Source organism: Canis lupus, chromosome 27 (assembly GCF_011100685.1).
Source record: "Canis lupus familiaris isolate Mischka breed German Shepherd chromosome 27, alternate assembly UU_Cfam_GSD_1.0, whole genome shotgun sequence".
In the NCBI taxonomy this organism is placed as follows: Eukaryota; Metazoa; Chordata; class Mammalia; order Carnivora; family Canidae; genus Canis; species Canis lupus.
This window is the reverse complement of record NC_049248.1, coordinates 40,087,978-40,100,775: the sequence shown is the minus strand read 5'-3', so window position 1 is coordinate 40,100,775 and position 12,798 is coordinate 40,087,978. Positions and strand designations below refer to the sequence as shown.

The 12,798-nt window shown below is 41.8% G+C and overlaps 1 pseudogene; it reads left to right on the top strand.

The window, feature by feature from the left end:
- OR10AD1P (olfactory receptor family 10 subfamily AD member 1, pseudogene) lies at window positions 10,847–11,782 on the top strand (annotated as a pseudogene).

The following is a 12,798-nucleotide window of genomic DNA, read 5'->3' as shown; positions in this document are numbered from 1 at the left end:
ATGCCCCTGGCTCTTGTTTTCTTTTTCAATATTTCCCTGGGTATTCAGGGTATTTTCTGATTCCACACAAATCTTAAGATTATTTGTTCCAACACTGTGAAGAAAGTCCATGGAATTTTGATAGGGAACGTGTAAATTGCCCTGGGTAGCATTGAAATTTTCACAATATAATTCTTCCAATCCAAGAGCATGGAATATTTTTCCATTTCTTTCTGTCTTCCTCAATTTCTTTCAGAAGTGCTGAAGTTCTTAGAGTATAGATCCTTTACCTCTTTGGTTAGGTTTACTCCTAGGTATCTTATGCTTTGGGGTGCAATTGTAAATGGGATTGATTCCTTCATTTCTTTTTCTTCAGTTTCATTGTTACTGTATAGAAATGGCATTGATTTCTGGGCATTGATTTGTATCCTGCCACATTGCCGGATTGCTATGTGAGTTCTAGCAATCTTGGGGTGGAGTTTTTTGCGTTTTCTACGTACAGTATCAAGTCATCTGCAAAGAGGGAGAGTTTGACTACTTCTGTGCCAATTTGAATGCCTTTTATTTCTTTTAGTTGTCTGATCGCTGAGGCTAGGACTTCTATTACTATGTTGAATAAGAGCGGGGAGACTGGACATCCCTGTCTTGTTCTTGATCTTAGGGGAAAGGCTCTCGGGCTTTCCCCATTGAGAATGATATTTGCCGTGGGGTTTTTGTAGATGGCTTTTAAGATGCTGAGGAATGTTCCCTCTATCCCTACACTCTGAAGAGTTTTGATCAGGAATGGATGCTGTATTTTGTCAAATGCTTTCTCTGCATCTGTTGAGAGGATCATAGGGTTCTTGTTTTTTCTCTTGTTGATATGATCTATCACGTTGATTGCTTGATGAGTGTTGAACCAGCCTTGCATCCTGGGGATAAATCCCAGTTGGTCATGGTAAATAATCTTCTTAATGTACTGTTGGATCCTATTGGCTAGTATCTTGTTGAGAATTTTGGCATCTGTGTTCATCAGGAATATTGGTCTATAATTCTTTTTGGTGCGGTCTTTGTCTGGTTTTGGAATTAAGGTGATGCTGGCCTCATAGAACGAGTTTGGAAGTATTTCATCCCTTTCTATCTTTTGGAACAGCTTTAGTAGAATAGATATTGTTTCTTCTTTAAACGTTTGATAGAATTCCCCTGGGAAGCCATCTGGCCCTGGACTTTTGTGTCTTGGGAGTTTTTTGATGAGTCCTTCAATTTCCTCCCTGGTTATTGGCCTGTTCGGGTTTTCTATTTCTTCTTGTTCCAGTTTTGGTAATTTGTGGTTTTCTAGATATGCATCCATTTCTTCTAGATTGCCTAATTTATTGGTGTATAGCTGCTCAGAATTCATTTTTAAAATCATTTGTATTTCCTTGGTATTGGTTGTGATCATTCCTTTTTCATTCGTGATTTTATTATTTGAGTCTTTTTTCTTTTTAATAAGGCTGGCTAGTGGTTTATGTATCTTATTAATTCTTTCAAAGAACCAACTCCTTGTTTTGTTGATCTGTTCTACAGTTCTTCTGGTCTCTATTTAATTGAGTTCTGCTCAAATCTTTATTAACTTTCATCTTCTGCTGGTGTAGGTTTTATTTGCTGTTCTTTCCCTAGTTCCCTTAGGTGCAAGGTTAGCCTGTGTATTTGAGTTTCTTCCAGTTTTTTGAGAGATGCTTGTATTGCGGTGTATTTCCCTCTTAGGGCTGCTTTTGCTGTATCCCAAAGATTTTGAATGGTTGTATCTTCATTCTCATTAGTTTCCATGAATCTTTTTAATTCTTCTCTAATTTTCTGGTTGACTCTTTCATCTTTTAGCAGGATGCTCTTTAACCTCCACGTATTTGAATTTCTTCTTGTAATTGAGTTCTAGTTTCAAAGCATTGTAGTCTGAAAATATGCAGGGGACATTCCCAATCTTTTGGTATCAGTTGAGACCTGATTTGTGACCCAGTATGTGGTCTATTCTGAAGAATGTTCCATGTGCACCTGAGAAGAATGTGTATTCAGTTGTGTTCAGATGCAAAGTTCTGGAAATATCTGTGATATCCATCTGGTCCAGCATATCATTTAAAGCTCTTATTTCTTTGGAGATGTTGTGCTTAGAAGATATGTCATTTGCAGAAAGTGCCATGTTGAAGTCTCCCAGTATTAGTGTATTATCTAAGTATGTCTTTACTTTGGTTACTAATTGATAGATATACTTGACAGTTCCCACATTAGGGGCATAAATATTCATGATTGTTAGGTCTTCTTGTTGGATAGATCCTTTAAGTATGATATAGTGGCCCTCTTCATCTCTTACTATAGTCCTTGGGATAAGCTTTAATTTATCTGATATGGGGATTGCTACCCCTGCTTTCTTTTGAAGACTGTTTGAATGGTAAATGGTTCTCCAACCTTTCATTTTCAGGCTGGAGGTGTCCTTAGGTCTCAAGTGAGTCTCTTGTAGACAGCAAATAGATGGGTCTTACTTTTTTATCCAGTCTGAAAGCCTGCCTCTTTTGATGGAATCATTAAGCCCATTCACTTTCAGAGTTACTATTGAAAGATACGAATTTAGTGTCATCGTAATACCTATTCAGTCCCTGTTTTTGTGGATTATTTCTTTGAGATTCCTCTTTCTCTTACAGGGTCCCCCTTAATATTTCTTGCAAAAGCTGGTTTGGCAGTCACATATTCTTTCAGTGTCTGCCTATCTTGGAAGCTCTTTATCTCTCCTATTCTGAATGAGAGCCTTGCTGAAGAGAGTATTCTTGGCTGCATGTCCTTCTCATTTAGGACCCTGAATATCCTGCCAGCCCTTTCTGGCCTGCCAGGTCTTTCTGGAGAGGTTTGCTGTTAATCTAATATTTCTCCCCATTTCTCCCCAAAGATCAAAGTTAGGGATCCCTAAACAAAGTTAGGGATCTCTTGTCTCTTGCTCCTTTAAGGATTTTCTCTTTATCTTTGGAATTTGCGAGTTTCACTATTAAATGTTGAGGTGTTGAACGGTTTTTATTGATTTTAGGGGGGGAGTTCTCTATCTCCTGGATCTGAATATCCATTTCCCTCCCCAAATTAGGGAAGTTCTCAGCTATGATTTGTTCAAATATACTTTCTGGCCCTCTGGCCCCCTCGGCACTCTCTGCAACCCTAATTATCCATAGATTTTTTTCCTTCTGAGGGTATCATTCATTGCCTTTAACCTTTCCTCGTGGTCTTTTCATTGTTTTTCTCTTTTTTCCTCAGCTTCCTTCCTTGCCATCAACTTGTCTTCTATGTTACTCACTCTTTCTTCCACCTCATTAATTCTTGTCTTTAGGACCTTCAGTTTGGATTGCATCTTATTTAATTGATTTTTAATTTTGGCCTGATTTGATCTAAATTCTGCAGTCATGAAGTCTCTTGATTCCTTTACGCGTTTTTCCAGAGCCACCAGTAGCTTTTTAATTGTGCTTCTGAATTGGCTTTCTGACATCGAATTGTAATCCAAGTTCTGTAACTCTGTGGCAGAGAGTACATTTCTGATTCTTTCTTTTGTGTTCAGTTCTTCCTTCTAGTCATTTTGCTCAGTGCACAGTGGCTGAATGAGTAGGCTGAGTAAAGAATATCAACCATGACTTAAGTAAATTTCACCCTAGATGATTCTGATGAGATCAGAGACCAGAAATTGAAAACAAAGATCAGAACGAAATAAAACAAAAGGACCACTAAAGTGAAAAACAAATTTTAAAACAAAGTAGTAAAAAATAAAAGGCCAAGAACCCCAAAGAAGAAGAGAAAAAAAGAAAAGAGAAAAAACCAAAAGTACAGAGGGGGGAAAAAAAAGAGAAGAAAAAAAAGGAGGAGGGTCTGGGAGAGGTGGTGGTGACAAAGTAGTAGTGGAGCGAGAATGTAGTCTACCTGAGGGGTCCTAGAGGCTGATCCTATTGGTTCTGAGTATATTAAGTTCTGTATGTTAGAAGATGCTCAGTCCAAATTTATATAAACCAGAAATACTTGTAGAGGGCCACAAACTTTGACCACCAAAACATAAATGAGATAACAGGGGGGCAGAAGGGGAATGAGGAATCTCACAGAATGAACAAGCACGTTATACCAGTTGGTTCCAGGTGCGTGCTGGTCATGTTTTAGAAGGTATTAACTTCCACCACTGTAGAACAAAATGAGGCAGAGAAAACAAAAAACAAAACAAACAAACACACAAAAAACATATCTTGTATATCTCCCAAAATTAAGTTGAGTATGTTGAGGGGATTCTAGAGTGGAAAATGTATCTAGGACCTGTAATTTGTAGAAATATGAAAGTCAAAAAGGAAGAATCTTAAAAATGAAGACCTGGTAAAGTATTATAGTCAAGATGGGAAAAGAGAAAAAAATTGGAAATTTTTTTCTTTTCCTTTTTTTAAATAATAAATTTATTTTTATTGGTGTTCAATTTGCCAACATACATAATAACACCCAGTGCTCATCCCATCAAGTGCCCCCCTCAGTGCCCGTCACCCATTCACCCCCACCCCCCACCCCCCTCCCCTTCCACCACCCCTAGTTCGTTTCCCAGAGTTAGGAGTCTTCATGTTCTGTCTCCCTTTTTGATATTTCCTACCCATTTCTTCTCCCTTCCCTTCCAGTCTGATATAAAAACGAGTTATACTGGAAAAAGGAAGAAAAAAATCAAAGGAGTATCCTCTATTTCTATATACTGTAAATCCCTTGATTTCATCTGGAGCTTTCCAGCGCTGCTGGATCAAACATTTGGTCTTCCCTTGTCCTTCCAGCAGGTCTTTTGGGGGAGGGGCCTGCTGTGCTGATTCTCAGGTGTGTGCACCTGGGGGAGATGCCCCACCCCCCCCCGCTGGGTGCTGGGCTCAGTGGGAGCTGTATACCCCGTGAGGCCCCTGCTCCCTCGCAGCCCCGCTCCATCCCAGGCACACCAGGAGGAACAAGAACAGTGGCGGCGGCCAGCTCTCCAGCCTTGGAGTCAGCTCCCGCGGAAACTACCACAGCTCCCACCCAGTCCACACTGGCCTGGATGCTCCCGGGGTGGCGGGGTGCTGATCTAGCTTGGGGGCCACCAGGAGGCTGGAGCGTCCTCATTGTCCTGTGCCCTCCCCGCCTCCGCCTGTCCCGGGGGGAGCGCAGGACCCTGGGCTGTGTCCACCTGGAGCCCTGGGATCCGGGGCCTGTGCTGCTGGAATCGCTCCGGGCTCTGGCCCCAAAGGCAGCAGGGTGCAGCCCCCTCCGCCCGCAGCCCCCGCCTGATCCACGGGCTTCTCTCCACGGCCCCACTGGGTGCACGCTCCAGCCCTTTACCGAGATCGGTGCACTCTACCCCCGGCGCACTTCTGTTAGTGGCTCCAGGAGACTGGAGTCTCCACTGCCCCTCCTGCGATTCTACTCGATTTCCCTGCTAAGTGCCTTTCCATCTGGGAAGAATCCAGTGTGGATATTTAAAGTTCCTGCTTCTCTGGGGCTGGGCTCTCCTGTCCCAGAGGCTTTCCCGCAGGGCTTTAGCCCAGCTCCTCAGGGTGTCCCTCCCTGCTCGATTATTTTTTTTTTTCCACCTTCCTACCATGTTAGAAGCGAAAACTCTTTTTTTCTTAGCTTTCCTGATGTTCTCTCTTTAAATCTCAGGTCGAATTTGTAGGTTTTCAGGATGTTTTGAAAGTTATCTAGGTAATTTGGTGGGGACAGGTGAGATGACGACCCTACTCCTCTGCCATCTTGCTGGTGGCCTATACCACATACTCTTTATCCATTCACCTATCAAAGGACATCTGGCTCTTTCCACAGTTTGGCTATTGTGGACATTGCTGCTATGAACATTGGGGCTCAGGCGTTCTGACATTTCACTACATCAGTATCTTTGGGGTAAATACCCAATAGTGCAATTGATGGCTCCTAGGGTAGCTCTATTTTTAACTTCTTGAAGAACTTCCACACTGTTTTCCAGTTCGCATTCCCACCAACAGTTCAAGAGGGTTCCCCTTTCTCCACATCCTGTCCAATATTTGTTGTTTCCTGCCTTGTTAATTTCCACCATTCTCACTGGTGTGAGGCAGTATCTCATTGTGGTTTTGACTTATATGTCCCTGATGACAAACGATGTGGAGCATTTTTTCATGTGCTTGTTGGCCATATGTATGTCTTCTTTGGAGAAATTCCTGTTCATGTCTTCTGCCCATTTCGATTCTTTGTTTCTTGGGACATGCACACACATTTTTGATTGAATGAATAAATTTCCTGGTAATCTTCAAACAACCATACAGATAAATGTGTTTTTCCTCATTTTATAAGGAAAAAAACAGGTTTATGGAAGTTTATTTCTAAAGTTGATGTCACTGGCAACATTAAATAATGTAGAAAGTTGGAATTCAGGTGGTCATTTATTCTACTATTCTTTCAGTAAATGTATTTGAAGACTGCTATGTGCTAGGCAGTCTTCCCAGAGATATGGATGTATAATGTCTGTGGTTATGGAGCTCATAATAGAAAGACAGAGATTAAATAGCATGTAATCAGTGTTTCCTCTAGAACTGCAGGAACAAGTGAAACTTCAGATGGGCAGAACTGGGCAAGAGTGGCAGAAGGCTTCAATTATGCAATGCGGACTTGAGGTTGGTCTTGTAAAGGCAAGATTTTGCTGAATAGAGAAAATGCATGAAGAGTGAATTTCTGAAAGACAGAAGAGCATATACAGATACTTGAAGGCCTAGACAATTATGGTGTTTGTGGGGGAATGTGAGCTGTGGCTGCACTTCAGGGTGTCTGTAGGAGGGTAAGGGGAGATTATCTGGACTTAATATAATATGGGGGTTAGAAAAAGGGGAGTGCAAGGTGACTTTGTGGTTTCTGATTTAAAGTACTAAGGGTTCAAATAATACCATTAACTAAGAAAGGAGGTTAGGAGGAGGAATCATTGATCCTCCTGAGGACACTGATAACGATTCAGGCTGGGTGTGTGTCCTCTGTCTTTGTACTGGACCAAGTCTAAACCAGACATGACATACTGGACTTTCATTGAAATAAAACCTACAGACCAGGAACCTAGACCCTGAGGCACTTGTATCATTGTTTAAAGCCCTTGTGGGACAGAAAGTTCCTCTAACTACCATTTGTGCTTGTCCTAAACTTAAATGTTTTTGTAACATTTTCCCATCAATCTAGTCTAAAAAAGCAGACTTTGTTCTTTGTGTTCCTGTGATCATGGAATATACTTTTCTCTCCCTTAACTCACCAGCGCTGTACTTTAAGAATTCAGCATATTTCTATCAGCAGAACTTTCCCTCTCAGGATCATCTCAGACATCATTGTCACTCATGGTTTCTTGTCATTTTAATCAAAGCTCTATCACATTTCTTTCTTTGAATTTTATTTCCATATATGTGATTAAGCTACTGCTAATACCAGTAGGGATTTTGAGGGGTCCAGCAAATAACACTGCTCTTCCCATCTGGTTCTGAATCATCTGAGCAGTGAGACAGTTTGCAGGTAGAGGCTAAAACAGCACCTTTATTATAACAAAGCAGACATTCCAGCAATTGGGCTTCCTAATCCAGAAGCAGAGTTAAACAGACAAACCTATTGCCCTGTAACTGGCAGGACTATACAACCACAAAGTCTCTCTAACCACGGATAGAGTCTGCTCTGAAGAAGGCCACTCACTCCCAAGGGGAAAGTGAGAGGAAAGGGATAGAAAACTCATGCTTGATTTCTCCTAAAATCACCAATTCAGTAAGCCACTCCACTCCCCATGGGAGGGTGCGAATGACGAAGAGAAAGGTCAAGAATGTTATGTTATCACAGTTTCAGCCCTGTGGAAGGAAACATCGGGAATATGGAAGAACTTATTCCTTACCTACCCACCCCTAACAGTATCTAGCATTGTATTCTCTTACCCCATTAAGTCTATGATTAACCCATTAAGTCATAAGGGGTAAGCCACATAAATACTCCTACTCCCACCATCCTATTGGCTGCACCTCCAACACAAATCACTGCCCTGCAGAGAGGCTCTTGGAATTTTTGAAAAATTATATCTTCCTTGCAAGTAGTTCTAAAAGGAATCAGAACAGTATGTGTAATTAACCATTCTGAAGCCAATCTGGACCCACAGCTGAAAACTTCCTCCCTGTTCCTCTCTCCTTGCCAAACTCTGCTCAACTGCATTGCCAACATAACTTACCAGAGGTTCTTCGATTAGATTAGATTAAATAATTAAATTACAATAAAAACTCATGGCGTATATGAAGTATTTAATATATTATTATGAATTTAAATGAGGTTACATACACTAGACTCTTTAAACAAGAAACCCAAGGGGTCATGGATGGTTAATTATTTTATATCTACACCCTTGGCAGAAGAAATCCCATAATCCTCTTCTGGTTTATAAGCAAAATCTCACAAATATTTCTAAAAGTAGAGAGACATCAATTTACATATTACTATGGCCATTATTAAGACCACCAACAAAATGATATTTTAGAGGTTCACCATTAGTTTCAGACCACTTAGCAACAATTTCTGATTTCTAGTTTCAGAAAATTCTGTTTTGGAAAAAACTACAAGAACAAGTTTTATGTTGTATAATAATAAGGGATTGTCTATAGCTAAAGGAATATGATTTTTTTTATTATTTTCTTGCTGGTGATTCTTCAAGTGACAATTAAGAGAGCGTGTGATTTTCTACTCAAGGTGCTAAAACTCAGCCCTGGGATAGAATTAAAAGTCTTGAGAAGGTCAAAACATATAGTATGAAAAGTGGGAAAAACTATGTCTATTAATAAGTGGAATATGTGACAGTTAAAGTGCAGTACATATGCAAGGTAGTAGTATTTTTTGAGTGAACATTCATCATCTACATTATGAATGTCGAAGAACTGACATGGTACCACCACAACTATCTTCCAGAGTGGACCAGCAGGTCAGACCATCCTCCGTGGACCAGTTATTCAGACACATTGAGATTTTCTCTATTATTTGCTGCAGTGATTCAATGATAAAACATCATCACCAGCCAACCCACAGAATGAGGTATGATGTGATTTTCAAGTCATTGTCCTATTTATTTATACAAATGCTTGACTGATTAACCCCAGTATTTACCAGGGCTAGATGCCACTTATCACCAGGTATTCTTTCTGGTACAATGAAGCACAATAAGCATTTATATACTACTATGGATCCTAGAGTCTTCTTAGGTTGAGCTTCAGTGTCTTCTTGGACAGGTCCCAGGCTTGTCTGGAGCATAGCTCACTGCCTTCCCTTGCCCAGACTCTGACCTCAGCCGCAACAGTCCACTGGTCCCATGATCCCAAGCCACTTCTCCGGTTAAACATTGCTCTTGGACCTCCCTGCCCTCTCTCGGCCCTGAAGACGAGTTCTAGGGACAAGTTCTAGGGGTGCATCCCAAAGTACGGATGATGGAAATGGCCTACTGCCTTGAGGTATCAGGAAATCACCTAGAGGGAATCCAAAGTGAAAAGAAGTGACAGGAATGGGGCAGGTCTCTTCTAAAATTAAGATAGGCAACATTAAATATTTAAAGACTCAGAGAAGAGAGGGGTGTCCAATCAGAGATCACTGAATAGCAGACACCCACACCAAATATGAGAAAGGGAGAGGGAGAAGAAAACAGTGAGAAGTGGAAGTGCAAAAAGGAGGGGGAAAGACTAACACACAGGTAGAGTAAGAATGTGTGGGAGAAGGCCTGAGAGAAAAGAAAATGAAGAAGAGTGGTTGGCAGAACTGAAGGGTAAGAAGGAATATACTAACCATCTATAAGGATCTGAGAGTGGAAGGGATCCCTCTTGTATCCTAACTCAGAGATAAGATGAAAAGTGAAAGAGAAATTAAACATGAACATAACGACTTCCTAAAAGTTGCAATAATGAGAAAAGAACATGAGAATTCTGAACACTCATTCTCTGATGATGGGAAAAGAACAAGACTTATCCTGGAAGTAAATGGACAGATCAAAGTTTTTTGAAGGTCCATTCCAGAAATGCTGAATTTGTGCCCACTCATACCTTTCCTTGTCTCATGGCAATGGTTGCATCCTTTCCACCCAACAGTGCATAGCCCTGTGTTCCAACCTCTGTAGGAAACTGCCTCTCATTAAGTAATAATGCAAGAACTCAGAACTAGGTCCCATCTCCTGCATGCACAGCATGGGTGGTGGATGCAACAACCACTGGGAGAGGGAGTCTGAATAGAGAGTGGACGACTGGTAAGCATGGATGTTTCCAGAGATTTGCAAATCATTCTCACCTAAGGGGCAATGCTGAAGGGGAGAATGTTATTGTTTCCTCTGAAACTTCAACCCATTCATCATTTCAAATACATACAGTAAGGCTCAGCACTTTTTTTCTTCTAGGAAAATACGTCTGTAAACATCTCCCAAATATGATCTTCTATAAGCTAACAGCCAGCATGCTGTTCCCTCAAATACTCCGTTCCTCACTTTCTTAAACCTTTCCTTATTTGCCATGAGTACCAGGCCCAACCATCTTAGCTTTGCACCTCTGAACACATTTTGGAGAGTGGCTAATCCTTCAGTGTTTACAGCCCTGGGGCAGATGTGGTACTTCATTTGAGGCCTGCCCAAATCAGAATAAAGTATAACTATCGCTTCCTCAGTTTTTGATATTACAATTCCATGTATGCAGCCTGTGGTGACCCTGGTATCCTCACTCCCCACAACATTGCCAATTACATGATTCCTAAAGTTCTAAATCATTTGCCACCACTCATCGTTCTTTTATAGCTGGGTCTCTGGGCTCAAGTGAGTACCTTACATTCCCTACAAACTATCTCACCTGTGCTTTCCTGTCCTCCCTCCTCAAGCAGGTCCAAGACAGTGGACCTAAGGAATGGCAGCACAGTGACAGAGTTCATCCTCGTGGGCTTTGAGCAGAGCTCCTCTTCCACTCAGGCATTACTCTTTGTCCTCTTCCTAGCCCTCTACAGCCTTGCCATGGCCATGAATGGCCTCATCATCTTCATCACCTGGACAGACCCCAGGCTCAACAGCCCCATGTACTTCTTCCTTGGCCACCTGTCCTTCCTGGATGTCTGCTTCATCACCACCACTATCCCGCAGATGCTGATCCACCTGGTGGTCAAGAACCACATTGTCTCTTTTGTCTCTTGCTTGACCCAGATGTACTTGGTCTTCTGTGTGGGTGTGGCTGAGTGCATCCTCTTGGCTTTTATGGCCTATGACCGTTATGTTGCTATCTGCCACCCACTCAGCTATGCCCAGATCATGAGCCGGCAGGTCTGTGTGAAGCTGGTGAGTACTGCCTGGCTCTTTGGGCTGATCAATGGCATCTTTCTTGAGTATATGTCATTCCGGAATCCCTTCTGTAGAGACAACCACATAGAGAACTTCTTCTGTGAGGCCCCCATAGTGATTGCCCTGTCTTGTGGAGACCCCCAATTTAGTCTGAGAATGATCTTTGCCGATGCAATCGTGGTGCTACTCAGCCCCATGGTGCTCATTGTCATCTCCTATGCCCGCATCCTGGCCTCCATCCTTGGAAGAGCCTCCTCCTCAGGTCGAGGGAAGACCTTCTCTACTTGTGCCTCCCATCTGACTGTGGTCATCTTTTTCTACACCTCTGCCATGTTCTCTTATATGAACCCTCGCAGCACACATGGCCCTGACAAAGACAAGCCTTTCTCCCTCCTCTACACCATCATCACCCCCATGTGCAACCCCATCATCTATAGTTTTCGAAACAAGGAAATGAAGGGAGCCATGGTGAGGGCCCTTGGGAGGACCAGCCTGGCTTAGACTGAGTATTGAATCTGTCTAGTGGGAAGCCTCCAGAAAGAGAAGCTCCTTCACCAAGCCTTGACAATTGGGCAACTCACCAACACTGATAGACTCCAGGAAAAAAGCATTTATCATTTTCTTCTTACTAGCACCAGACTTGGAAGATCCTGTTGATGTTTAATGCTCATCTGTCTGATTTTACTCCCAATATCAATTAATCCTTCCAAGTTCTCCTACTAATACATGTCCATATGAAGTGGCAAGTGTAATGAAATGGAAAAGTTTATTCTCAAATTATGTGAAATGTAGTAGCCTCCTAAAGAGAAGGAAGGCTAGCCCATTGTTTGGGACATTTACTTCTAGTACGAAAGCAATTACTGGTATTTCATCTTTGAGAAGATAGCGTAGTGAGACCCATGAGGCAAATAGAGTGATGTATAGAAGTTAAGTGAAAAGCAGTGAGTGGGACAACTATGCAAAGAGTTGTACAATATTATCCCTATATGATGGCATCAAAATTATGCAAGAAGTTCCCCGAAAAAATAAGAACTGCAGAGATTTGGATTACTCCTTAAAGGAAGCAAGAGGAGGAGCTCTATGCCAAATACATGTGAATTATAAATGGGGAGGTGGGAGGGCAGAAGCAAGAGCAAGAAGGCTAAGGAGAGCACCCAGTTCCCCAGAGTATAAACCGGGAGTGGGGGTTATAGAATAAAATCTCCTAGGGTCAGAGAAGCTTCCAGTGACATTTGTGTTTTATAAATAGAATATAAAATGAACACTTTAACTTATTTGTGCATTTGTTTGCTTCCACTGGAAAACTTTGTCACTGGCTGGATGCCTGTTGTGCAGTTTAAATGTTTCCCTTTTCTTCATGAAGATTCCTTCTTATGTCTTGCTTTATTTATAATACACTACATTTCTTGAGACTCTGCTCACATCTCTTCTTTCTCCCCTACCCCTAGTCAATTACTTAATGTCTACAGCAGGGGTTCTCAGCAGGGATGAGTCTCTCGCCCAGGAGGTATTTGGCA